Source organism: Pinus tabuliformis, chromosome 2_2 (assembly GCF_031772625.1).
Source record: "Pinus tabuliformis cultivar Carrire ecotype Pingquan chromosome 2_2, CPIR1, whole genome shotgun sequence".
In the NCBI taxonomy this organism is placed as follows: Eukaryota; Viridiplantae; Streptophyta; class Pinopsida; order Pinales; family Pinaceae; genus Pinus; species Pinus tabuliformis.
In genome coordinates, this window is record NC_142300.1 from 396,067,039 (window position 1) to 396,094,488 (window position 27,450).

The following is a 27,450-nucleotide window of genomic DNA, read 5'->3' on the forward strand; positions in this document are numbered from 1 at the left end:
CTGGATTTGATGGTGCAGCTCAACTAAACAGATGGATGGGGGGTGGAGCCAACACCACTCAATTATCAGTAGAGTAAGCTATCGACATTCTGATCTAATGAGTTGTCAAAAATAAAGGATAAAAACCCCCATTGCAAAAAGGAATGTGTTATGTGTGTTTTTGGGATGATGTATGACATCACCCCTCCACCGCAGGGTCAGCTATGAAGTCGACCCTATGGCAAAGCCCCCTGCATAAACACACTTTTATTTATTTTATTTTTATATTTTATATTTTTTAATTAACTTTTTTTTGCTTTTTAGTTTTTTTATTATTTTTTGTTTGTTTTGGTTTTTTCCAAAAATTTGTATATTTTTTTAATTACAAAAGTTTTTTTATATATTTGTTAAAATTTTAATTTTTGTTTTTGTATCCTAGAGAAACATAGCAGCCTGCATGACACGTAGCTATTAATAAAGCTCTGGGGATGTACAACCTATCCTCCTCTTTGTAAACTGAGTCACAACCGAGGGGATTTGAACCTTGGATCACTCAATTTTCTCAAGGCTCACTTTACTTCAATCACCAATTGAGCTACCCCATGGGAGGTTAAAATTTCAATTTTTATTTTTAAATTTTTGTTGTTTAATAATAACAAAAAATCATTTTTTTTTCAATTTTTATTTTTTTAATGTATATTTATAAAAAAAAGTAAGTTTTTAATTTTAAAAAAATAATAATATATAGGGGTGGCAGGAGGGGGGAGGATTCTCTTGAATCGTGATGAGCACCAAAAAATAAAGTAAGCCTAGGGTCTTAGCAGAGGAACAAATAATATGGCAGAAATGTATGGGATTTTGTTCGGCCTTCAATCAGTTAAGGACAAGGAACTCTCCAAGATTGTAATTTTAGGAGACTCCCTCATCACTATCCAACATTTTCATAATGATTCCCTTTCAAGGAGTAACCATCTGAGTCTTCTTCTTCAAATAATCATGAGCATCTTGGATTCTTTCTCTAGCAGGGTCTTCTTCCACATCTTATGAAATCAAAAAAAGGAGGCTGACGAATAGGCCCATCATGACTATATATTGGAGGTTGGGAAAATTGATGTCAATGGCCAACTCAGTTGGAAAATTATCCTTTAATGAACTTAATGATAGTCCCTTATTACATCATCTCCTTGTTTATTCTTAAGAGTAGGATTAAAATACTATATTTTGTGGGGCAGGGGGGGCAACTCTAAGACCTCCTCTCTTTCGTTATTTTTCCCCATATGCAATTGGAATATGAGTTTAACAATGTTGGGGTACAAGCTTGTTGCCAAAAATGTGGCAAGTTGTGAACATGCATGTCATTTGCCTCCACACTCCTTGGCTAACGTGAATTATGCATTTTATTGCTCGTTCATTTATTTACATACCTTTGTACCTAGTTCATTAATGGCTTCTGGGTTGCGAGAGTTAATGAATCATCAAGGCGATTTGATTCTTGTCACATGTGAGTTCTCGGGCTCCAGATTTATATTCATCAAGGTTGGAAACAAGTTCATTATGAAAATAACAAGCCTCTATGGTCAATTTGGAATCTTGGTTTCTTTGATTGACCATTCGGGCTCCCCTTCTATCTTCAATTTCCCTAGAGGTCTAGGGAATTTAAAAAAATATGTGAGGTCCCCTTCTTGTGTCTCGGATTGTGCCAGTTTCATCTCTCTCTAGCTTTAATTCTTGGTTTATTTCTAGCATAATTATGCCCAGGAGTCTCTCTATTACCTAGCTTGGACTTAGGTTTTTCTGGTAGCTCTCTAGGTGAAGTCTCTTCATGTCCCTCTACTACCCTACACATCCCTCATAATTCTCATTTGGGATAGTGGATAATTAGTTGGAAGGAAGCTATGTGGGTAACTTTACAAGTCAATTTGGATTTCCAAAGGAAAGAAAGGTATTTAAATTCTATTATTTTTGTCAAATTAGTTATCACTACCATTTGTGTTCAGTTTGAATTTCATTGTTAGGTTGATCTTTGCTTTTGTTTTCATCTAAGGAGTTCCCCAAACTTAGTAAATTTTGGTCCTCTCTTTCCATCGATGGTCTCTTCCCCTTGATTCTATGATTTTCTTATTTGGCTAATTCAGTGTTTGACTTCAAGTTTTGAATCATTTCTCTATATTGCAATGGAAATATGAAGTTATAACCCAGAGAATTTGGAGGTTTCTAGTGGCTATGGTACATGCAGCCTCTACCCATGTTCCCCTGTCAATTCTCAAGTGGAATACAATTCTCTTCAAAGGTATATCCTTCATTGTGTTAATATGATTCTGCATATGAATGAGGAATTGCAAAGACTACAAGCACAACTGATTGTCAGAGTGATGAGATTGACGCTCTCCGCAATCAATTACATGAATAAAAATTTTTGATAAATGAAGGAATTCATCACAGCCCCGCAAGTAGTTTCCATGAATATTAGTTCAAGAAAATGTCAATTGACTTCCCCCCGCTACATGAAAGCATTTTGTAAAGTTGCACCTTTTTGTGGTCAATTTTGTCATCTATCTAGTTGTCATTTTGTCTACTCTATATATACCAGTAGGAGTAAGTTTGTAGAAGATCTTGGTTCTTCCATTTTGTCCCTTCATGAAGAAGAACCTGCTCTCAAAATTATAATGTAAAATTCCCCGAGTATTCTGTTGCAAGCAGACACAGACTTCATGGAAATCTACTCATTATTGAAAAAAAAATTAGTATTTTCCCTTAAAAAAAGGTCACATTTTTTTGTTTTATTATTTTTTATATCAATTTTTTAATTGTTGCCTTTTTTCCAAATATTTTTTAAAATTCAATACATTTTATTTTATTTTTTTATTTTGTTTTTTTAATTAGTTAATTTTTTTTAATAAATTTTTTTTTTCCTTCTAGAAAATATATATTTTTAGTTATATTTTTTCAAAAAAACATTAAAAAATTTCATAATTTTTATTAAAAATTGTTGCATTACATTATATTTTTTAAAAGGGTGTTTTTAGTGATTTTGTGTACATTAATGATGATTTTATAGACCATAGTTAAAAATATTGCGATTTCAGTGCTCCATTGAAAATAGATCAAGTTGTCTTACGCTAAGATCTCAAAATAGCTATACTTTTTGCATTAAAAAAAAAAAAAAAAATCCCTTGGTAGATTTAATCTTTCATTTAGATGTTGATTTTAAAGTTGTTTCTAGTCATGTTATTTGGTTTATAACACCAGGGTTGAAAAAAGTTGAAATTTAAATGTTCTTTGTACTTAAGATATTTGGTTTTAATTCCATGCTTGAAAAATGTCAAAATTTTAAGGTTTTTTTGCAATCATGTTATTTGATCTCTAACGTCATGGTTGAAAATTGTTGGAATGTTAAGGTTTCCCGTGATCATGGTTTTGATTTTTAATGACATCAATGAAAAATGTTGGAATTTTAACCTTAAATAAAAATGGTAATGTAGCATCACCACTTTTTTATTTCATTTCAAGTTTTTTGAACAAAAATAGGGGTTTTTTTGGTTAGAGTTCTCATGTTGAGGTTACAATTCTCGTTAAGTTGATAACATTGTTTTTAACCATGTACAATTAATTGTTGCAATTATAGTCTTACTAAAAAGAAAATATATAGGGGAGGATGGAATGGCAGGGATTCTTTTGCTTGCTGATGGAAAAACAGAGATACAATATGCATGGGGCTTGGGAAAAGAGACCAACAATCAAGTTGAATTATTGGCCTTGTCGAAAGGACTAGACCTAGCTATTTCAAGGAGAATTTGATAAATGATCATCTATGGGGACTCCATAATTGTCATTCAATGGGTGAAAAAAATTCAAGGGAATAGGATGCAGGCTTACTCATCCATTCTGAAGAGAATAAGACTACAATTGTCAAAATTCAAGAAGGCGGAGTTCTTCCATGTCAATCATCAGCTCAACTCTCGGGCAGATGCAATGGAAAATAAGGGAGTTTCTCTCAAGCAAGTGATTTTGGCCCTGGAAAACTCCAATAGCACATTCAATCCTTTGTCATGAAAAAACATAGTAGATTGGGAGGAGAATCTTTTCTTATTTTTAATTATATCGATAAGGGTCATTATGTGGTTGTTAGAAAATTGGGCTTATGTCAATCTCATTATGCATTCCCCATGCTCATATTTTCCTTCTCACTTTGATAGGTTTTGAAGCATGACATCCATATTCTTTTCCATATGTTGGTATGCAATGGAAGGGACAGATGGATCTCTACCCAACTATCTATTAAAATTGAAATGATGGAGAGGGTGCATAAATCTTATCTCGAGGAGATTCAAGCATGTCTAAGGTACAATTCTACACTGGAGATGGAGGGTATATGCAAAGAAATAAATGTTGCATTTGGAAGTACAGTCATGTGTCTAAGAAAATTAGTAATTGTCATTGAAATTGAAGAGTGCTTTATAGAAATGGAGGTAATTGGATATGGCTATAAGAAAAAACCATGTAGTGTTGTTTCAGCAAAGTCTTTGTAGGATATCTCAATTTGCAGGTAGACAAGATATATCGTGGGTTCTGTTTCGACATGTCTCACTCAATTGGCTCAGAAAGGATGAATTTTCAATCCCTCTAAACTATAGCACAACTAATTCAAAATATATTGTGTCTCTATTTAATAAGTAGGAAGAAATAAGAATTTCTGGTATACAGGCCTAATTGGTCCTTGTGAACCAGAAAATTGATCTTTTGCAGGCCAAGGTTGATCAATTGCTATTGAAATTTGATTCCATGAAGTGTTGCTTGGCTAAATTAGAAGCCTTAATAGGGATTGGGGATGGTGGAAGTGGACGGAAAATGTTTGAGGGAGGAAATGTAATAGTGACATTGGTCTTGGGAGGAGAGGAACATCATATTGCTTCTAAGGTGGTGGAGGAAGGTTGGATAATTTTTATTCCACAACTGGGGTGGATGGTAGAGACTAAAGAAGACTATAGCCTTGATTCTGGTTTTAATGGGAGAACCAGTTAATATTTCTGTTTGTTAAACAATGTATTGCAAGTATGTTGCTATATTAGGATTTTTTGTTAGACATAAGTTGTCATTGATGACAAAGTAAAACAATGGGTGCAAGCAAATTGATCAAAGACTAGAGACTTTGGATCGATTTTCAATATAGATGATGATATCAATAGCTCTTGGACATTACTCATATGGACGCATCTTGGAAAGAGCTTTCCAACGGTGTACGAAAGTCTGCAAATGGCCTCCTGGATCAAAAGGATTTCCATTAAAAGGCAGTGAGACCAAAATCCCAAGTTGTAGAGCTAAACCTAGTGTTTGGCCTAATTTCGCGGAGTGGAGAGACCGTTAAACAGTGGGAAAATTTATTGCTATATTGTGCTCCATGCATCCCCTTAACCCATCGAAGAAATTTTGCGGGCCCATGTCTGACTAAGGGTTAACAATAGGGGGGTTTGTGATGGGTTTTTGCCAAAACCAATGATCGGGAGATCAATGGTCCTCATTAAAAGTGGGACCCCCTCTTTCACCATGAAACCACATAGGGGTTTTCGTGAAAAACCATCAACAGTAAATAGATTAACATCAAAGTGGCAGAGAAAAAGCATGGAAGTCACGTGGTAAGCGGAGTGATTTTTGATTGGCAAATAAACAACCCCATAGCCACATCACCCTGGAGGCTTTTCCCTGAAAGTTTGAAAGGGAGCACAAGATGAAAGTCTCAGGGATAGGGAGCCAAGAGAACATTTCAAAATAAGTGGTAGAGTGGCGAGAAATGATTGCCAGATGTTCATAGCAATGAAGGATCCCACAGGAAATATCACCCCAAAGGTCCTTCCTCGAAATTTTCAAACGGAGACCCAGTTTAAAAGTGTCAGGGAGACAGATCCAGGGAGATGAATATATTCCAGTTAGATGCGGAAAAAATTACCATTAAGCTAAAATCAAATAACAAAAAAAATTGATGAAATTCACATAATTTTGTGACCCCTCACCATCGTACAATGGCATGCACCTCGGCCACATGGACCAACTAGAGAAAGAAACATGGTGCATTATCATTTGATGAAAGAGATGATGTGGAGACATGATAGCATGATGACATAAGCATGAGATGGAACCAATGGAGATATGATACATGGCATGCATATTCGGCATTTTTCAGGTACCTAACTGTGGAGTAGGAGTATCCTATTTGCGAACAGAGATGATCCCTCTAGCCCAAGAGAGTGGGTCTAGCCACAAACAAGACAATCTAATGTAAATTCCCTTAGACTAGAATGGAATAAGATGGCCTACCTCTTATATCTCTAATCCACTTGATGGTGATCTTGCTTCCTTCCTCCAGCTTCCTTTCGTTCCTTTCATTCAAATACCTGAAACAAGCATGCAAGAAACAATAGCAAACGTGACATCATAAAATCAAATTCAATCTACTTAAAAGATCAAGGATTTTTAATCTATCAAATGTAATATTACACATGACATATGAAATAAACCGTTAGTTTTATTAATATAAACTTCAAAGAGAAATACATTCGGAGCCTTGACGTTGCAGGTTCCCTTTGGCATGTCTGGGTTCCAACACCACTATAAGAATCTCATGATTCACCCTCAAAACAATAGAGGTTCAAGGCATCTTTCCCTTTGCTCCAAACCAAACACTATAAGCTTATTCTCCCTTCACACAAAAACTAGAAGGCTAAGGTTCTCAAGATGGCTATCAAGATTTGCAGATAATTCTAGCCCTTTCATTAGCTAGCTAAGGTTGTGAAATGAGGAGTTTATATAACTTTGATAGAGGGGAAATGGATCCTCTTATGTTGGGAGAGGCCTTGTCCCTTTTTGTTTGTTCCATTTTAATAGGGGAAAGGAGCCCAAACAGTCTCTCTCAACTCTATCTTGCTCAACCATTTACCAGACTTCTGTTCACAAAGCTTCTAGACCGGGAAGATCGACTCCATTTTTAAAAACTTGCCAAAAGAGGGTCAGCACAGGTCATGAATGGCTGACCAGCACCATTCGATGCTAGGCCCGGTGTTAGACTCTACAAATCAGCACAGGGAAGAAACTGAGTGCTAGCGTCGATCTTGAAAACTGGGCTTGAAGGAATATTCTTGGGAAATTATGTAAAAGGAAAATGTTCTACAGATGAAGAGGGATGTAGCGACATGTTCTTCATGGCAAGGAAACATATGAGGGTCACTGTAGAGGTTCTCCAGGATCGAGGAATGGGGACTACAAGGACAGTGAAAAAAATTTGTGTAACAGATGCCCCCATTCGAACAAGAGTGAGGGGTGAAATGCTTTACGAGCAGACTCATGGAACCAGAGACCACCATCGAAAAACCGAAAAGCAAGCATAGATACATATAAATCACTAAAATTTTTGATACATGAATTGTGGTATGGATGCAGCCATCCAGAAGAATATTACATAAATGAATCCATGGTATGGGCGTATCCATACAATAAGAAGGATCATATATAACAAACTCATGGTATGGTCATAACCATCCATCTGAAAGAGACATGTATGTAAGCATGATCATGTCACATCGCCCTACAACCTGGACTTGTGTAATCTAAGGCTAGGGTCTTACGCTCCAACACGACCCAACCAAAGTACAAATTCTAGCATGTGAATAGATGTGTTGATGTCGAACATGCTATAAAATCGCTTAATTACCAGTCAATAAGGTGAATTGTTAACAAGCACAAGAGAAACCACCAATAATGGCAATGGCTCTCAAGGTACCAATAGCACAATTCACGAAGTGTGAATAAGGAATTGAATTCGAACACGCATGGAATCACTCAATCAAAAGCTAATGATGTGAACTTGTCGTCGAATGCGAAGAACTTGCCATTAGGGCATGCAATCTCTAAGGTACTGGAAGGGATTCTCTCGTCCAACTTCCCGGATAATGAGCTGAAGTCGACAGGAAGTGACCTTGTCAAAGGAGGGCCATGATGTATCTCACATCATAAACATGAGACAAGGGATGCAATGATTATGGATGATACAAAGAATCAGGAATGAGTGTAAACTGTAGAAGGATTAACTCTTGAACATATCGGTGACACGACTCCAGAGTTTGGAAGCTTTTGGATCCATCGGATCGGAGGTCATGATGACGTGGCAAAGATTAAATGGAAAGGAAAAAAGTGGCGGCCCAAACCCAGGAAGGTCAATAATGAAGTGGGATTTCCCAACCCGACACGAAGTAGAAGAGTGTCATGTTAAAGAGTGAGAAGTTATCGACATAGCTGGTAAAAATTTCCCATTTTCCCCCACCATTTCTAGCAGGTACCCTAATCATTTTTTATCACAATCTTCAAGGGGATAGCATATGCTTGTAATGTAAGTCCATCCTTTACATAGATAAGACCTAGTAAGATTAACGAGCCCTAGGAAGGAGAAACTCGTGTCCATCATGGTGACGAATCCGATTTCATTTCAAGTTTAACGAGTTCGACAAAGGGAAAACTCAGTATCTTTTTCATGTTTAGAGAGTTTGTAAAAGACACAGAAAATAAAACTCCAAAAGGTCCCTTTTTGTAAAGTTGTCTCTTGAGCCCGAAAAGGTAGAAAACAATACTCAAGAGAACCTCTTGACCATGTCATTCAAGGAGTACCTTTTTCGTAAATAGTTTATCCCAGCCCGAAAAAGGGGTAAATGTATACTGGGTAAATGACGTTTCGGAACCATTTTACGAGGTCAAAATGACAAGAGATCGACAATATTTCCATGTTTCAAGAGTGAGAAAACAGCTTAAAGCAGACTCCTCGTTTTTATTTTCTTTAACGGGTCAAAAAGGGATAAATACTTGGTGATATTTTCATTTGAATTTTTTACGAGTCAGGAAAAGAGCTTAAAGAAGACTCCAATTTTGCATCATCACCAGCAATCCATCACCTGTTGCTGGACAAGAAGCAAATGTATTATCTGTTTCTAAGGTAAAATGGTGAAAAAAATGCTTTTAAAAACCCTAAAACATGGCTTAAAGTTTATAAAAAGGGAAAAAGCAAAACATTTTTACCATTTACCTCTTTTTACCTCATTTGGAGCAATTTTTACCCACTTGTGCCCTAAATCTTCAGGAGGGGATTTCAGTTGATTCAGGAGGCTGATCGATGAACCATTTATTGCAAGTAACATCTGAGGCCCTAATATTTGCATTCATACCTATTTTTTTATGCATTTAACTATTTTTTCAAGTTTTTGAGGGTTTTTTTGCAAAAAAAATCCACCCTCGATCGACGCAGGATCCAAGCACAGGATCGTGCTGATCAAGGGTTTATAACTTGGGCACTCACGCTATCAGCGCAGTTGTTTTTAAAACAGTTGCGCAGGTGCAGAGAATAGAATTTTTTCCATTTTCACCCAATTGTATTGCTTCAAATTCTAAATTCCTCCTTCAAGGACTGATGTAAAGTTGAATGCAATTTTTTTGCAGGAAAATTACAGCACGAAATATGGTGATTGAATGGAAAGAAAGTGAGCATGAAGGAATTGATTCATTGGCATTGGAAGGTCCAAACTGTCTAGATGAATTGAGGAACTGCGGGCTCCTCAAGTTGTTTCTTACACTGGGCCTTCAGCCTCAACCTGAGCTACTACAATACTTGATCAGTTTATCGAACATTGGACGCGAAGTGTTTTTGATCCATGACCAAGAGCTAGAGCTAGAGACTTCAAACATTTACTTCATTACCGGACTGTCCTACAGAGGGGAACTAATCCAATTGTATGGAGGCATGCACATTGGGGCAAGTGTGAACACGCTCCTTGTAGAACATTGTCCAGAAGCTCTGAAATCTAAGAGCAACAAGGTTGACATCATGACCATACGCGACCTTGTACTGAAGGTGCTGCTCTTGACCATTAATAGAGTTTTTGGGGCTCAAGCATTACACGAGTCCAAGAAATCTAAGTTCCAGTATGCCATAAACTGCATGGTGCCCACTGTCTTCAACTAGGCAAAAGCTTTCAAAGTGAAGATGAAATGCCAATTATTCAAATCAAAGGCAGGGAACCTGAGGCAATTCAGATATGGCTCTATTCTAGTGACTTTCTTCTTAGAATGGATCCCATTGTTTCACTATCATCTGGCAGACGTAAATCCCCCAATGCCACAAGATTGACGGATGGTCTGTTGGGGCGAGCTGATGCCCAGGACTAGAGGGGGCCAGCACATGTCATAGAAGCCCGCTTTCTTTGCGTGGAAGAGGTGTAAGCTGGTTATTGTGGAGGAATTGCCATATAGCGGGACTGACTTCCGCGGCGATCCTGACATGACGCTCCCAGAGGGGGAGGATTTTGATGATGGAGGTGAGAAAAACATTTTTTGATTTTTGTTTTTTTATTGTTTTTTGAATGTATGCATTTGTCATGCTTTGATTTTGTAATTGCAGATGTGGGACCAGAGCGCCAAGCAATGATGTCCTCGATCGCTAGATGTGTTGCTCAATAGTTTGATATCACTCCTTATCAAGAAGGAGTCGATAATGAGGAGGATATTGCATAGAACCTCGATAACCTTACCAGAGGCATCCCAGAGTATGCACGGGTGGAGGACATTCCACGCCATTATCAGCGGCACACAGTAGGAGTGTTGGATCGGATCCATTGATTACTGACTCGCATAGTACAAGCAGTAACATGCTATCATGAGCACAATGCGAGTAGTCCATAGTTTTAGCATTTACAGTTTTGAGGCCTACGAGCCACAGATGTACTTGAAACACATATAGAATTTTTGGGTTTTTATGTATGACACTCAAACATTATCGACATATATATATATATATATATATATATATATATATATATATATATATATATATATATATATATATATATATATATGCTACATTTCCTGTTTACTATGATACAATGTTTTGTTTTTCACATATTTTGTAAATGTATGTCTAACACATAATTATCTAATGCATCTGTTAATGTATTCATATGCCTAGGAATGTGATGATATGTAATATAATCAAAATTTCTTTCCAATAGATGAATAGGCAAATACATTCTCAATATATGAGGGTTTCTGATAGAATATTACCCATTGAGTTGAAGAACAACAAGTTTCGAATCAAGGTTAACAACCATTTCTCGAAATGGCTTCCGACAAGAGTTCGATAACTGCGCCATATTCAACAATGTTATTAGTTGTTTGACCCAGAAAAATACCTTGAAGATCAATCAACTCACCATGAGGTTCATAAATAGCCCATGTCGCGAATGATAGATTCTGAGTACTACGGCAAGCACCATCAGCGAAACCGATATAAGGATTCACAGGCATCTGCAAAGCAGGTGAAGACATAATAAGCAGGAAAGTTGCTTGAAAAAACACACCAATCCAAACTGCACAAAAATGAATAACACACTTATGTACAAAAGTAACCATGCGAGATGTCTCAGGCATAGTACTTTTTGAGGTACAACCCATTGCAAAGCTTCTTCAAGGGGTTGCCCTCATAATCAATTAGCTCATAGGCCCCTTTTTGTAACACACGCTTAACAATATAGGGCCCATGCCACATGGGTTCGAATTTTCCTGCCCCCATCTTATCATTAGCTTGGTCATATAGCAAGACCAGATCTCCTTCAGACAAATCATGAGGAGAGACCAACTGATCAAAATGGGACTTAACTCGCTTTTTCTGTGCTTCAATGACTAAAGCAGTGAGATGACAGGTTTCATCCAGTCGTTCCAACTATAAGAGACGCTCTTCTTGAGGTGAGGTATCAGGGAGAAATTCAACAGCCAATTTGAGTGAGGGAATTTCACATTCAATCGATAAGGTAGCTTCCAGACTGTAGACTAGCTAGAAAGGAGTGAATCTAGTTTCACCTTTAGTTGAGGTTCAGTATGTCCACAAAGCTTAAAAAAGCATGAGATGCCAATTGGATTTGTGCATCCCAATGGTGCATTGAAGCATAGTGACTAACACTTTGTTTACTGCTTCAACTTGGTCATTGGCCTAAGGGTAGTATGGATTTGAGCCATCGTGATGCACGCCCAATGTAGAATTCAGATCAGCCATCATGTAATCACGAAAATGGGAGCCATGGTCAATGACAATGGCTTGAGGCACTCCAAACCTAGAAATAACATGATTTAATATAAATTGCGTCGCCGTTTTACTGTTAGTTGAATATGTAGGCAACGCTTCGGTCCATTTAGTGAAGTAATCCATAGCAATGATAATATAGCCATGCTCCCTAGCCGAAAGAGGGTTACATGTAATAAAATCAATGCCCCATTTGGAAAATGGACCAACGGTAATAATGAGGTGAAGGTGAGAGGGTGGGGCACACATTTTTTGCTAATAAATTTGGCACTCGTGGCATTTACAAACAGCAAGAATATAATCCTTAAAGATAAAGGGCCAGAAATAGCCAACGCGGATTATCTTTTGAGCAGTGGTGTAGCCAGATAGATGAACACTACATGCGCCAAAATGGAAGTCATTCAAGACTCTTTCAGCCTCATCGAGAGTTAAACATCTGCAAAGAATTGAATCAACACCAACACGGTATAAAGTATCCCCAATGATGCGGTGAGGTTGGAATTGATGTCGAATGCATTGATGATCATCCTTGGACAACACAAATCGGAAGGTAGAAGTTTGGAGATACACGATGATATCATCATACCAAGGATCGAGAGTGCTAATTAGAAAGAGAGTCTCATCGGGGAGCTACTCATCATCACCAGTAGGAAGAGAGCAAATCAACTCAGCAAATACAAGTGATTTTTTGGATTTGGTAGTAGTGAACACCAAATCAAATTCCTTAAGGATAAAAATCCACTTAGAATACTTTCCCCCAAGAAACTGACGAGTCAAAATGTAAGTCATGGGGTTACACTCGGAGATCACAGTTGTAGTGCGGAGGAGAATATAATGTCAAAAGCGTTGAACAGCCTGAATAGTAGCCAAAGCCAACTTCTCGACATGAGCATAATGGGTCTCAGTATCGAGGAGGTTGTGTCTAAGGTAATAAATGACATGTTCATGACCTTCATCGTCGTCTTACACCAGTACCATGGAAATAGTGCTAGAAGCTGCATCTAGATAGAGTAAATAATTGTGATGATAGTTCGGAGGATGCAACAAAGGAGCATTAATGAGGACAGCTTTCAAGTCATCAAAGCACTGTTGGGCAGCCTCATCCCAAATGAATGGAGTTCCTCTCTTAAGCAATCGAGTGAACCCTAAAGCTAGCTCAACATAGTTAGGCACAAAGTGACGAAGGAAATTCGCTTTCCCTTGCAGACTTGTAATTGAAGCAATGAAGAGGGAGGGGGTAGATTAACAATAGCCTCGACTTTGAGAGGATCAAGATGAATTCCATCTTTTGAAACAATAAAACCGAGGAGTCGCTCAGACTCAACACAGAAGACACACTTATGCAGATTCAATTGAATGTTATAGTGTCTGCAACGAAGAAATAATTGTCAAAGATGATCAGGATGGTCATGGCACTTATGTGAATGAGCAGGAAGATCATCCAGATAAAGCTGAATGATGTTTTTAATGTCATGGAAAGCATAAGACATTGCTCATTGAAAAGCAGCCTCAGCATTCTTAAGGCCAAAAGGGAGCTTTTTATATGCAAAAGTCCCCCACGGACAGATAAAGGTGATCTTATATTGATCTTCCGGTGCAATGTTTATCTGGTTATAACCATAAAAACCGTTCATAAAGGATAAAATATCACTCCCATCACATTCATCGATGATCTAGTCTATAAAAGGAGTGGGATAATTATCCTTTGGACAGGCACGATTAAGGTCACGGTAATCAACACAGGCCCAAATGGTGCCTTGCTTCTTAGTCACAAGTATGATATTGGACACCCAATCTGTTAGAGGGATAGGATAAATAAATCCAACATTAAGAATTTTTTCAACTTCCCCTTTAATGGCGGCTTCTTTTCTAGGGTGCACTCGACAAATTCATTGAGCGTTAGGATAAGTCAGAATTTCATGCATGACTATACTTGGGTCAATTCAGGGAATTTCTTCATACGACCATGCAAAAACATCTCGAAACTCTTGAAAAAGACGAGTATAGAGCTTGATCTCATCAGGAGAACAAGTCACCCCAATATGAACGTTTTCAATGATACCAGGTTTAACAAAAATGTCAATAGGCATCATTTGGGTAATATTACCCATGTTCCCTTCTGACCAAACTTCATGGGTCATGATAGGCATCTGAAGTGGTTGGGTTGGGAAATGAGAAGAGAACTTCTCAAGACAAGTAGACATGATCGTCGAGCCAGGCAAGAACGAGGAATGATGATGAGTATCATTCCATGGTGCTTCCTCAAGAGACATAATTTCCATGATACTTTCATCAGAAGGAAACATCTTGGTTAACGGATCGGTAGAATCTGAAGAACCAAGCCACGGGGTTGAGAACACGCATCAAGAGACATACTCAAAGTAGTGTGATCAGTAGGTACCGAAGCTTAAGCTGAAACAATCTCCACATAATTGATCTCGGCAGGGCTTAACGGCATGACATCACCCCATATATCAACAAGATCAGGAGAGGGAATGACCCAAGGATCAGACTCAACTAATATCATGTTGACTGAGGCAATATGCGGAGGTGGGAGAGGAAAAATACCCATCAAGGTGAGGTCTTGACAAATTCCAGGCCCCACACTCTCATATGGAGCACCTGTATGCTTCACATAAGGAACATTTCCATCCAAGGAAGAGGCAAAGAAGGACAATTGGTCGCCCGTAACGATTTTCCCTTGATGAGAAAAATAGAGCACATGGAAAATAGAGGAGGCTACAGCATGCATAGCATGGGTCCAACTCTATCCGAGTAGAATATTATAGTTAAGATTTGCATCAACAATTTCTACTTCGACATTAACTATCTTACCCTCCAAAGTAATGGCAAGATTCGGAAGGACACTGAATGGTCAAGAATTGCGTACATCAAAGGCTTCCAATGTGTTAGGTGATTGGTTCAGGGTAGGAGAACCAATTTCCTTCCAACAAGACACTGACATGATGCAGGTAGAAGCACCTTCATCAATGAAAGTCCTGTGAATTGTCTTCTCATTAATGATCACTTGAATGAGAAAGGAAATCATATGAGGTAAGTGTGGAACATGGTTTTCCAGATCAAAGAAAATGTGATTGGAATCATATGGATCAATACCTCCAATAGCCGACAACAACACTTTCCACTGAGAAGGACAGCTTTGAAGGACCTCGAGAGCAGACATAGTTGATGGCACTTAATCCAAATCCTCAACAATGTTATAGTGTTGATGGCTCGAGCATTTGGATTATACGAGGAATTTCGCAGCACACCCCGAGAGGGTGGTCGAATAGTGAAATCAGGATTAGGTCGCTCTATATGGAGAGGACCCGAGGTAGACGAGTGTTGATAGTGTTGGACCCGCCAACATGTCAAGGGAATCTCCCCAGTAAGAAGTCCCAATTAGACCTGAGACTGTTTGGTACAGAAGTCCCAGTAGTGGATCGTAAGGTAATGCCTTGACCGTGATGTCGCATAGAGGCAAGTAGGATAGCTCTGTCAATAGCAAGGGTGTTACTACTGCAGTGAGTCAAGGAAGATGTATGAGAGGTTCTAACACAAAAGTGGAGAAAAGGGTGAAGGTGAGTTCCATGTTGAAAGGGATTAGTCCCAACTAGGCTAGGAACACACAACACAAAAGGACATACACAGCTTCTGGTGAAGCAGTCTACTCAGATGCGATAATCACAACATACAAGGTAAGATAACACGTACAATACTCACGGATCAGTCCAAACAAGTGCAACCGTTGTTATAGCAAGGTTCATGTGAAAGGTCTGTCTGGTGTCCGGCAGAGCAGTCGACATGGACACTGTCACACGGAATAGGTCGATCTTGCGGACAAGATAGACCTTCCTAGAATCTAAAGAAGACCTAATGACAAGCAAACCAACCAGACACTATCTTTCTCTAAATATGCTTTTATAAACAATAGCAAACAAGTGTTTTTAGGGCCTACCTTAAGTCCAACACTAGCTTGTGGATGCCCTCGCTCCTTCGATCCAAATGAGCTCCTTTTCGTGAATCTGCAAATGCAAACAAGGCAAACAAATTAAATAGCACCTGAAAATCCAATTGCATTAAAGCATATTTAACATGAAAGTCAAGGAGTCCATGAAACAAATAACATAAGATACTTGTTGAGAAAAACGAGTTTGATTGTATTAATTCAAAAGAAGAAGAACTTTACAACCTTTGCCTTGATGCTATACAAGCTCCTCCCAGGGTCCAGCAAGAAGTCTCCTCTACTTTGACAAGTTTGACTCACTCCCCAATGAAACCAAAAAGGTATGTGATCTCTCCTCTTTAGGCTTTACTAGGAAGTCTTGATTTCACCAGCATTTACCCTCAAAAATGTTTAGCTTCTAACCTCTCTAGCAACCAGACCAATGCCTGTATTTATAGTGCAATGGAGGGAGGTTACTAGGTCCTCCTTCAAAGGGATAACTCCTCTCCTCAAGGGATTAGCTCCTTCTCTTTTGGGATGCATGAACCACCTCAAAGCGAACAATCCACGTCAAAATTCCTTCTAGAAACCTCTAGAATTAACCCAAAGTGAGTATTTTTAAGATAAAACTTGCGCCTTTTGACTTTCACAGGGGTCAGCACCTACACCGTTAGGGACATAGCGGGCAGGTCCGCAGTTTTTGCACACAGAAGGTGCGGGACCACAGGTGACCATGAGAGAAAGTGCGGAACCAGAGTTACATTGATTTTTAATGTCTTTCTCTCATTTCGAAAGCTTGATTTGAAGAGGTGAGGTCTGAGACTTGCTTAGGAGGACAGTACAAGTGATGATAGACCCATACTGACTGCAAATAATCATGATGACGATATTTTTGTGTAACGGATTGCCCTCTAAAGTGCGAAGTCTGTAGTAGATGAGGATTTCTTATCATTTAGGAAGAGTGAAGTACTTTATCATTTCGAGGATCATCTTGTGGAGAACCCGGTTGGAACCTGTAAAAACATTCAATGCAAAATATATATATGAGATCATATCATCGCTGAGGTAGGCATTCCCATACTCAGATCAAAACTGACTAGAAAAACTAACTACTACTCTGATACAAGAATGATCTTGTAAAACATCACAAGTAAAGACTCATGTGGACACAGTATGGATGCAGCCATCTGTTTATGAATAGTCCATTATATAATGAATACAAAATTCCTCGCAGCCTGGATGGTGGAAACTAGATCCAGGGTCTTCATTTCTACTTCCCGAAATAGTACTATTCTATCCATGCGAATGAATGTGTTGATGTCAAACATGGTAGAAACCACTTGATTACCAGTCAATGATGTAAACTGTTAACAAGTGTGAGAGAAACCACCAGTGATGTCAATGGCTCTCAAAGTACCCAGTACAATCCATGAGATGCGAATAAATGTGTTGATGTCGAGCATGTCACGAAATCCTTTGATCGAAAGTCAATGATGTAAACTGTCGTCAAAGGCGAGAAACCTGCCATTGATGCATGCAGATCTCAAGGTACTGACGATTCCTAGATCATCTTTCTAGATAATGAGCTGATGTTGATAGAAAGCGATCCGTCGTAGGCAAGCCCACAACACGAAATCATAGATCAAGTTGAAGAAATTTAGTTGCAAGAACTGACTCAGGGATGGTCAAGATGGATGACAGATATTTTGTAGATGAATGGCTTATTGGCAGTGACCTCTTGAACACATAACGACACGACAGATGGTTTGGTGACAATTGACCCAAAGTTAATACCCAGAAACCGGCTAAAGACTTTCAATGTGGTTTGATCAACTGTTAGGCAAAGGATTTCCCAACCCAGGTGAATAAAAGTGTCGTGTTCAAGAGTGGTTACAAAGTATGACAAACAGGCTCATTTTTCTCTCTTTTCCCCCACCATTTCTGGCAAGTACCTCTTTATTTTTGACAAGCTTGAGGAGGATAACATTTGCTTGATTATAAACTCATCCTTCGGATGAGTCCAACTTAGTTTAAATTGGAACCCTAAGAAGGAGTGGTTCGTTCTTGTTTGTAATTGAACAGGTCCTTTACTGTGAAATTTTAACGAGTCCAGTATAGGAGAAACTCGGCGTTTTTCAATTTTAGAGAGTCTGAAAAAACTTAAGAAGACTCCAGGGTTGACCTTTTTCATAAATTTGTGTCTCCCAAACCCGAAAAAGTATAAAATAATACATGAGAGAACCGCTTGATCTTTTACGACCAAGGAGTACTTTTCATCATTAGTGCCTTTGACCCGAAAAAGTAAAAAAGCGATCAATGACACGTCGTTTTATAACCAATATCGAATTTGAAATGACAAAAATCCAGCAATCTTTTCATGTTTTTACGGTCGGAAAAGAGTTGTAAGTGGACCGTCTTTTAATTCCGTTTTAACGAGTTTAAAATAAACACTCGGCAATCTTTTCATGTTTTAGGAGTCAGAAAAGAGCTTAAAGATGACTCTACATGTTTTTCTGTCGAAAATGGTAGATTTCGCCTGAATAATCCTTTATTCTGCACAAAAACACAAACATTACTCATACCTGTTTGAAATGGATAAAAACGTCGCAAAATACCTTTTCAAAGTGAAACATAAACAAATTTACGATTTATTTACTCAAAAAACTTATAAAAAGGGCCTTTGCCAATTCATTTTTATCGTTTGAATTTGGGTGAGAAAATAGTACTTTTGCTTAGAAAACTTCCCATGAATATTGGGGAAAATCCAACCGTCGGAATCGAGCGTCGTCTTCTCCAAGTAATCCACATCATCCTACTCTTCATTTTCAACTGTTTAGTTTTTTGTTTTATTCCTCCATTTCATTTTTGGGAGGGTTTTTAGGCGCAAAACCCGCGCGCGGGGGCCCGCAGGTTTACCATTGCGGTCCTACGGACCCCGACTTTTTCTCCATTGGGAAAAAGCTCGGGGTCTGCACCTTCCGTGTAGACAAAGTGCGGTCCCACGCACTGTGTCTAACCCGGAGGGTGCGTACCCCGCCGCAAGGGTTTTGAACCCAAAAATTCTCAAAAATGGACCAACCAAAATATTTTCTAGCAATTTAATTAATCTTTATACTTGATGCAGAGAGCACATCATGCTAGATTGGCGTGAACGAGAGCATGAGGACGTGGATGCTACCGCATGGAATCATCAGCCTTCACTTGATGCTTTGAGGGCGTGCGGACTGTAGAAATTCTGGGCCATTCCTGGCATGAGGGCTCAGGTGGATTTATTACAGTGGCTGGTTGACAGATGGAGCATACAGGACCAGTGCTTCTTCATTGGCGGCCACCAGCTCGAAATCGAGCCGGCGGACATATATTTCTTGACTGGTTTGCCCAAGAGAGGCAAAGACTTGACTCTGCACGGGACTAGGCCAGGTGGCCAGTCTGTCGATAGCCTCCGGCTAGAATACTGCAACAGCCAGGCTAGAGACAAAGGGATAGATATAAAGACGATATCTTGTCCTGAACTCATGGTGATTGCGTTTACTGTCACCATACTTTGCGGAGCTACCGCATTACATATTGCCACCAGATCCCAGATGCGTATGGCATTTGATTGCTTTCGAGGCACCATCTTCAACTGGTGTGATGCCGTGTTGGCCAATGTGAAAGGCCAACTGACCAGGGCCAAGAACGGACGACTAAAGACCTTTGGTTATGGGGCTTTGGTCATGAGTTTTGGCCTGGAGAGGGTTCCTATGCTGATCCCACAGCACCTTACTGTTGGAGCTGGGCTTCCTCGAGAGCCCAAACTGATGCGATGGGTCGCAATCATGGCCCGTCACCCGGACGAGAGGACAGAGGTTGCTCGGTTCAAACCTGAGTATTTCCAATGGCTGGAAAACCAGGTCTTTTCCATTCAGGACTTTCCTTACGCTGGGATAGATTTTCGTGGTGACCCAGACATGGCTCTTCCACCAGGAGAGCAGTGGGACGAGTCAGGTAAAATCCTTTCCAACATTTTCCTATTTTAATTTTTTTATTTTTCCATCGTCTCAAAACTGATAGTAAAAATTTTAAAATGCAAATGTGGGTCCACAGCGACCAGCCGCTCTCCGGCCTTTCGAGAGGAAACAACCAGTTGCACCCGCGCCAGCCCCACAGGACGAATCAGTAGAGGTTTTGGTCGAGTTGGAGGGTCATCTCGAGCGCTTGACAGGAGATATTCCTGAGACCACTATAGACGACATTCCTTGTCGACTTCAGCGCTATGTGATTGGAGTCCCGGGACCTTTTAGGAGGTTCCTTTGCAAGGTGGCCCGTGCAGTGGTTTCTTATAGAGATCATCACCATTGATAGGATGATCGCCTATTGTGGGCACATGTGACATTTTTATTTTTTGTACTTATCATTTTTGCCGATCATAAGGTGTTTTTCAACCTATGATCGAAGACGATGTATTTTTTGACACACTCCTATGTATATATATATCACTATTACCAGCTTATCTTGTTAATCATGTTATGGAATGATTTTAAATTTACATGTATGATTATTGCAAATGTCTATTTAACATTCGAGAAGCAATTGCATCTGCTAATGTATTTAAAGACCTTGGAATATGTTGATATTCAATGTAATCAAACTCACGTTCCAAGAGACGCACTCTCAAAAATAATCTTAATAACACTGGATTTCTAATGGCATACACTCTATTAAGCTGTAATACAACGAGTTCAAAATCTAACCTCACTATCAAACTCCGAATCCCAAATGAAATAGATTCAGACAATAACTAAATCACTGCACTATACTCGGCAATGTTGTTTGTTGTTTGACCGAGGCTTACCCCATGCATAGATACTAACTCATCAAAGGGCGAATAGATAACCCAAGCTGCGGAAGAGATGTTTCGTGTATTACGACAAGCACCATTAGCGAAACCAATGTACGTTTGGAGAGGCATCGACATCTGCAATATCAAGAGTAAAACCAAGATAAGCAGAAATAATGACGAAAAAAACACTCTCTAAGCTAAGCACATTGTTTAAACTAAAACACACCATCTAGAAAGAAAAACTATCCTAACTAAAAATCTCCATACCCATTTTTTTAAGCATAATAGCTCTTCAAGTAAAGGCCATTCTGGGTTTACCCAAAGAGTCCCCATCAAAGTCTACCAATTCATAAGCCCCTTTGGCTAGCTTTCGCTTGACAACATAGGGACCATGCCACATAGGAACGAATTTTCCAACGCCTAATTTATCATTAGCTTGATCATAAACTAAGACTAGATCTCCTTCTGAAAAATTTTGAGGGGTCACATTTCGATCATACTGAGCTTTCATTCGTTTTGCGTCAGTCTCGATCGCCAATGCAGCATCACGTCGATTCTCATCTAATTGAGCCAAGTATAACAAACGCTTTTCCTCTTCGGAAGTGGCTGGAAGTAACTCGATGGCCATTTGCAGTGACGGGATTTTGCATTCAATGGGTAACACGGCTTCCAAACCATAGACTAGTTGGAAAGGAGTGAACCCTGTTGATGTTTTTACTGAAGTTCGGTACGCCCAAAGCGCTGAAAGTAGCATGTCGTGCCAATTCGACCGATGAATCCCAATGATTCGTCAGATCATGATAACTAAAACTTTGTTGATGAACTCAACCAGACCATTCGCTTGTGGATAATAAGGGGTTGAACTATCGTGACGTAAACCAAGCTGACCTGTAAGTTCGGTCATCATAACGTTTCGAAAATGACGCCCATGATCAGTGATTATCACTTGCGAGACACCAAACCAGGCAATTATATGATTGAACATGAAAATTGCAGTTGTCTTGCCGTCTGCCTCGAATGTAGGCATCGCTTCGGCCCACTTAGTAAAATAATCTACTGCAAGGATGATATACGCATGCCCCCCGGCCGAGTGAGGGTTACATGTAATAAAATCGATACCCCATTTGGAAAAAGGACCAACGCAATTATAGGGTGGAGAGGAGCAGGTGGAGCGCGCATCTTACGATAAAAAATCTGGCAATTGTGGCATTTTCGGACCGCCGTAATACAATCTTTAAATAAAGACGGCCAGAAGTAGCCAGCGCGCAATATCTTTTGGGCTGTGGCAAACCCAGACATATGACTGCCACACGCTCCAGAGTGACAGTCATTTAGAACCCTTTCAGCTTCCTCATGAGTTAAGCAACGTCGAAAAATAGAGTCTGCTCCACGGCGATAAAGAGTATCTCCAATAATCCTGAATTGTTGGGACTGGAATCGGATTTTCCGACGTTCTGACCTTGAAATTTCTGGCCGAAAGGATTGGGTCTAGAGATAAACAATGATACCCTCATACCACGGATCTAAAGTGCTGATTAGAAACAAGGATTCGTCTGCAATGGGCTCCTCCGCCACAGTTTCCGTGTCAGCACGCGGGAAGTCACACATTAACTCCGCAAAAACTAAAGATTTCTTAGACTTAGATTTCTCAAATTCCAAGTCGAACTCTTGCAGGATAACGATCCATTTAGAGTACTTGCCCCCTAGCAATTGCTTGGTCAAAATGTAGATCATAGGGTTGCAATCTGAAATTACCGTAGTTTTACGTAGTAGAATGTAGTGACGAAAACGTTGGACAGCTTGAACGGCTGCCAATGCCAATTTCTCCACATGTGAGTATTTTAGCTCAGTTGGATTTAACGTTCGACTAAGGTAATATATCACATGTTTCGTTCCGAATTCATCTTCCTGAACTAAGACCATTCTAATGGTGGAATGAGAGGCGGCGAGATACAAGAAGTAATCCTGGTTGTAGTTGGGAGGATGCAACAACGGTGCATGGGTCAACGCGTGTTTGAGTGCATCAAAAGATTTCTGAGCTATCTCATCCCAATATAATTGAGTGTTTTGCTTCAACAACCGGGTAAAACCCTTTGTAACCTCGGCATAGTTAGGAATGAATTGTCGTAAAAAGTTTGCTTTCCCCTACAAACTTTGGAGTTGGCGAAGACTCGAAGGAGGAGGCAATTTGATGATAGCTTCGACCTTTGAGGGATCAACGCGAATGCCAGCTTTCGAAACTACAAACCCCAGAAATCAACTTGCTTCTATACAGAAGACACATTTGTTTGGATTCAACCGAATCCGATAATGCCTACACCTCATAAATATTGCTCGTAAATAGATGAGGTGATCAGCTCGATGTAATGAATGAGCAGGAAAATCATCGAGATAGGGTTGCACAATGTGCTTGATGTCATGAAACGCATAAGACATCGCCCTTTGAAAAGTTGCTCCGGCATTCTTAAGCCCAAAAGGTAATTTGCAATAAGAAAATATCGCCCATGGACAAATGAAAGCCGTTTTTGGTTGATCGGCAGGTAGAATGTTGATTTGATTGTATCCGGAAAAACCGTCCATAAAGGAAAATATTTCGCTGCCGGCACAATCATCAATGATTTGATCGATATAGGGAGTTGGGTAATTGTCCTTTGGACAGGCTCGATTAATGTCCCTATAATCGATGCATATTCTTATTGTTCCTTGATTTTTATTAACTGGAACAATATTCGATACCCAATCCGTTAACGGGATCGGATAAATGAAACCTGCTTTCAACAGTTTTTCAACTTCTGCTTTAATCGCAACAGCTTTTTATGGGTGAATCTGACGCAAACGTTGCCGGATGGGTTTAGCGTCTGGGTAAGTCTTGATCTCATGAACAATAATCGTGGGATCAATTCCTGGCATTTCCTCATAGAACTAGGCAAACATGTCGCGGAATTCTTGAAATAGGGCCTTATATAATTGAATTTCGTCATCTGTACACGAGGCACCTATATGAATGTTCTCAACAATTCCGGGCTTAACCGAAATGTCAATAGGAATAGTTCGAGAGATGTTTCCCAAATTTAACTCTGAATCGGGATGTTTCATTGGATTCTGAGGTTCCTTGACATATTCAGTTGTAAAAATTGATGAGAAATCATTTTCAAAACGATCATCCTCAGGTAAAAACGAAGATCTGTGATGGAGATCTTCCCATGGTAAATCATCTACACATAGGATTTCACGAATTTTCTCATCAGAGTGAACAAGTTCAGAAAATGTAGTTAAATCCGAGGTTGATGTGAAAAGTGATTCCTCACGGACCACATTCATTAAGTCATTTTTGGTTGAACACTAGTCGGCAAAAGACTGCACGGCTTCATAGGCAATTTCATATGGACTCAAAGGCATGGAATTACCAAATGAGTCTATCTTAGATTCAGAAGGGACGATCCAAGGATCATCATAAACAATGGTGTCTGATGTAATCATATGAATGGTTGCAAATGAAGATGATGCGTTGATTGGAGGAAAAGGAAAATTTCCCAGTAAACCGGCATCTTTAACTAATCCTACTCCAACATCCTTATATGGGATAATCGTTTTACCAACATGCTGAATACTCTCCAAAGAGGCTGGGTCGGATGAAAAGTAAGCCAGCTGGTCTATTGTTACGATCTTTCCATTATGTGGAAACTTTATTACCCGAAAGACCGATGAAACGACCGCTGTCATAGCGTAAGACCAACTTCGACCCAAGAGAAGGTTGTAGTCTAGAGGGGCATCAACCACTTCCACATCTAGACTAACGGTTTTTCCTTCAACCCCTATAGGCAAATCCTGTAGAATGCCAAAAGGATGAAACCCACGGCCATCAAAGGCCTTTAGAATCATTGGGGATTGATTTAGTGAAGGAGAACCAAGCGAACTCCAACACTCTATCGACATAATACACATTGAGGCTCCCTCATCAATTACAGTCCGATGAATAGGCCTGTTTTTTACTATCACTGGAATCTGGAAAGCCATTTGATGAGGCAAACGCGGTGTACTATTTTCTAGATCGAAAATTATTAGGTTTGGGTCCTGAACATCAGCAGCTCCTATAGCCGACAAAAGTAATTTACGCTGTGCTGGGCATGATTGCAGCACTTCCAAAGCCGACATTGCTGAGGATGAAATAGCTAAATCCTCAACAATGTTATAATTCTGAGCCGCTCTCGCATGTGGATTGAAAGTTGACTTTCGAAGTATACCCTTGGCGGGCAGTTTGATTGCCAAGTCTATATTAGGTTTCTCGATCTGTAGTGGATCGGAACCGGGAGCTGAGGTTGATGGATTAGAATGAGAAGATTCTACTTCTTTACCATCAACAAGACTCTTACTACCATAATCTTGCGATCGAGTCGCAATCCTAACATGGGACATCATCAATATGGGTTCTTCATTGGCACTCGAGGATGAACCTATCATCTTACTGTCTTGAGCCGGAAAAGGATCCTTCAAAACAGCAGGAGTTTGGGAACCCTTGACAATCTTCGCAACCTCTGCACGATGAGGGCAGTCTCTTGTAAAATGTTCATCGTCACAAATGAGACAAGAATAACGAGGTTTGCGCTTTTCGTCATTGGATTCTGCCTTTTCAGGCTTCTCCTTTGAACTTTTGTCCGTTTTATTCTTCTTCTTTCCTTTCTTCTTCCCACCGGATTTTGATTTGGCTGTAGATGACTCTACAACGTGAATATCGGCGGAAATCTCTGCAGAAGAATCTCGTGTTGGGGAATCAGGCAAGGTTATAATAGGAGAAGAATTCTTGGAGGACTTCTTCTTACTTTTAGTGTTAACCGTACCAATCATACCATCAGCGGCATGAGATCCCGAAGGAGCTGGAGCGATTTGATTTTGCTTGGGAAGATCGGGGATTTTTTCGTGTAACGTACCCGACTGAGTATATACCAAGTCAAGGTATTGTGCTTGAGCAATGACTTGCTCCTCAGTAACAACTCCGGCTTTAGCAACATCTTCAGTGATTTTTGGCAACAAATATTTTACAAACCACTCAGCTAAGATCTGATCCGGAATAAATACCTTCACTAAACGACGTCGACGTCTCCATTCATGAATATGATATGAAATGTACGTGGATGTCGATTGTTTTAGCGAAGTTAACAATTCCGTGCCATTGTCATACTAGACTGGCAACTGAAAATGAGTTAAAAACGAGGTAGCTAACTGACTAAAATTATAAAAAGTGCCTCGCGGTAACTCAATGTACCACTTGGCCGCGAGACCAATTAGAGTGCGCTGGAAAAGTCTAAGACGGATTGAATCATCTGTGATGGAGTTAGACGCACACCAGAGGTGGTAAGTCATCACATGGTTCGACGGGTCCTCTCCTGATTTACCTTCAAACTTGGGAATGTCACTGGGCAACTTATTCGGCATTGGCGGCCAAAACGGAAGATAATTAATGGGATCGTTCGTTAGGCGCGACAAGTCAAGTAAGTCCAAAGTTGCGATAAATGGTAACTACCGATTAGGATCCCTAAAACTCTGGGTCATGAGACCAGCCCCAGGAGGAGGATATCCAGGATAACTAGGAATAGGAATTGCATTCGGGATATTGTATCCTCCCGGAAAACCAGGACTGGGGTTGTTGAGGTTGTTGATAAGTGTACCCAGGATACGGTTGATACTGATAAACTGGCTGTTGGACAGCAGGACCGAATTGGTACTGTCCCTGGTATGGTTGATAGGTGAATTGTGGTTGACTTGTGACAACCGTACTTAAACCAGGTTGTCCTACAGGCATCTGAACCGAAGTTTGAATCGTAGATCCAGACGGTGGTAAAGATGTCTGAGGAGTAGATACAGGAACAGTAGAAACCGGAGCTGTCGATACTCCAGAAGTATGTGGGGTAGATTGAACAGATGTTGCGGCAGTTGTAGCAGTCGTTTGAGGCGGAGTACGAGGTGTACTAGGCCCAGGCTGAGAAACTACCGAAGGTACAAAAGTTTGAATGTTAGACTGGACTGGTTGCTGGGATGTACCAGAAACTAAGGGTTGTCCAGTTTGAGATGAAAATTGTACACTTGGCTGCAACACCTGTTGGTTTGCGATGGATCCCACACTATATTCATTCTGGGGTACTGACCCATAACTGGTTGAGAATACTGAGGATCATAACCAGGTTGAGGGTAGGATTGATAATTGAAAGGTAAATTTCCCGTTCCTTGAACAAACGTTTGACCTTGGGGTGGTTGGAAACCTTGGTTCGAGTATTGACCTTGAGGTTGATACCCTTGAGGCACATACTAATACTGCGGTTGACCTTCAGGTATAAATTGATACTGGGCTTGACCTTGGGGTACATATTGAGTCTGGGGTTGACCTTGAGGAACGTACTGTCCCGTAGGTATGTACTGTCCTTGAGGTTGCCCCCCAGGCGTTAATTGAGGCTGCCCCCCAGGCGGTAATTGGCCACCTTGAGGTTGAGGATTGGAAATAGAACCTGACATCATAAGAATGTCTTCTACACTCAATGGTTTATTACCATTGCTTCCAAATAATAACCCTTGCTCAATGGGTTGAGGAGATGCTCCCAAAAA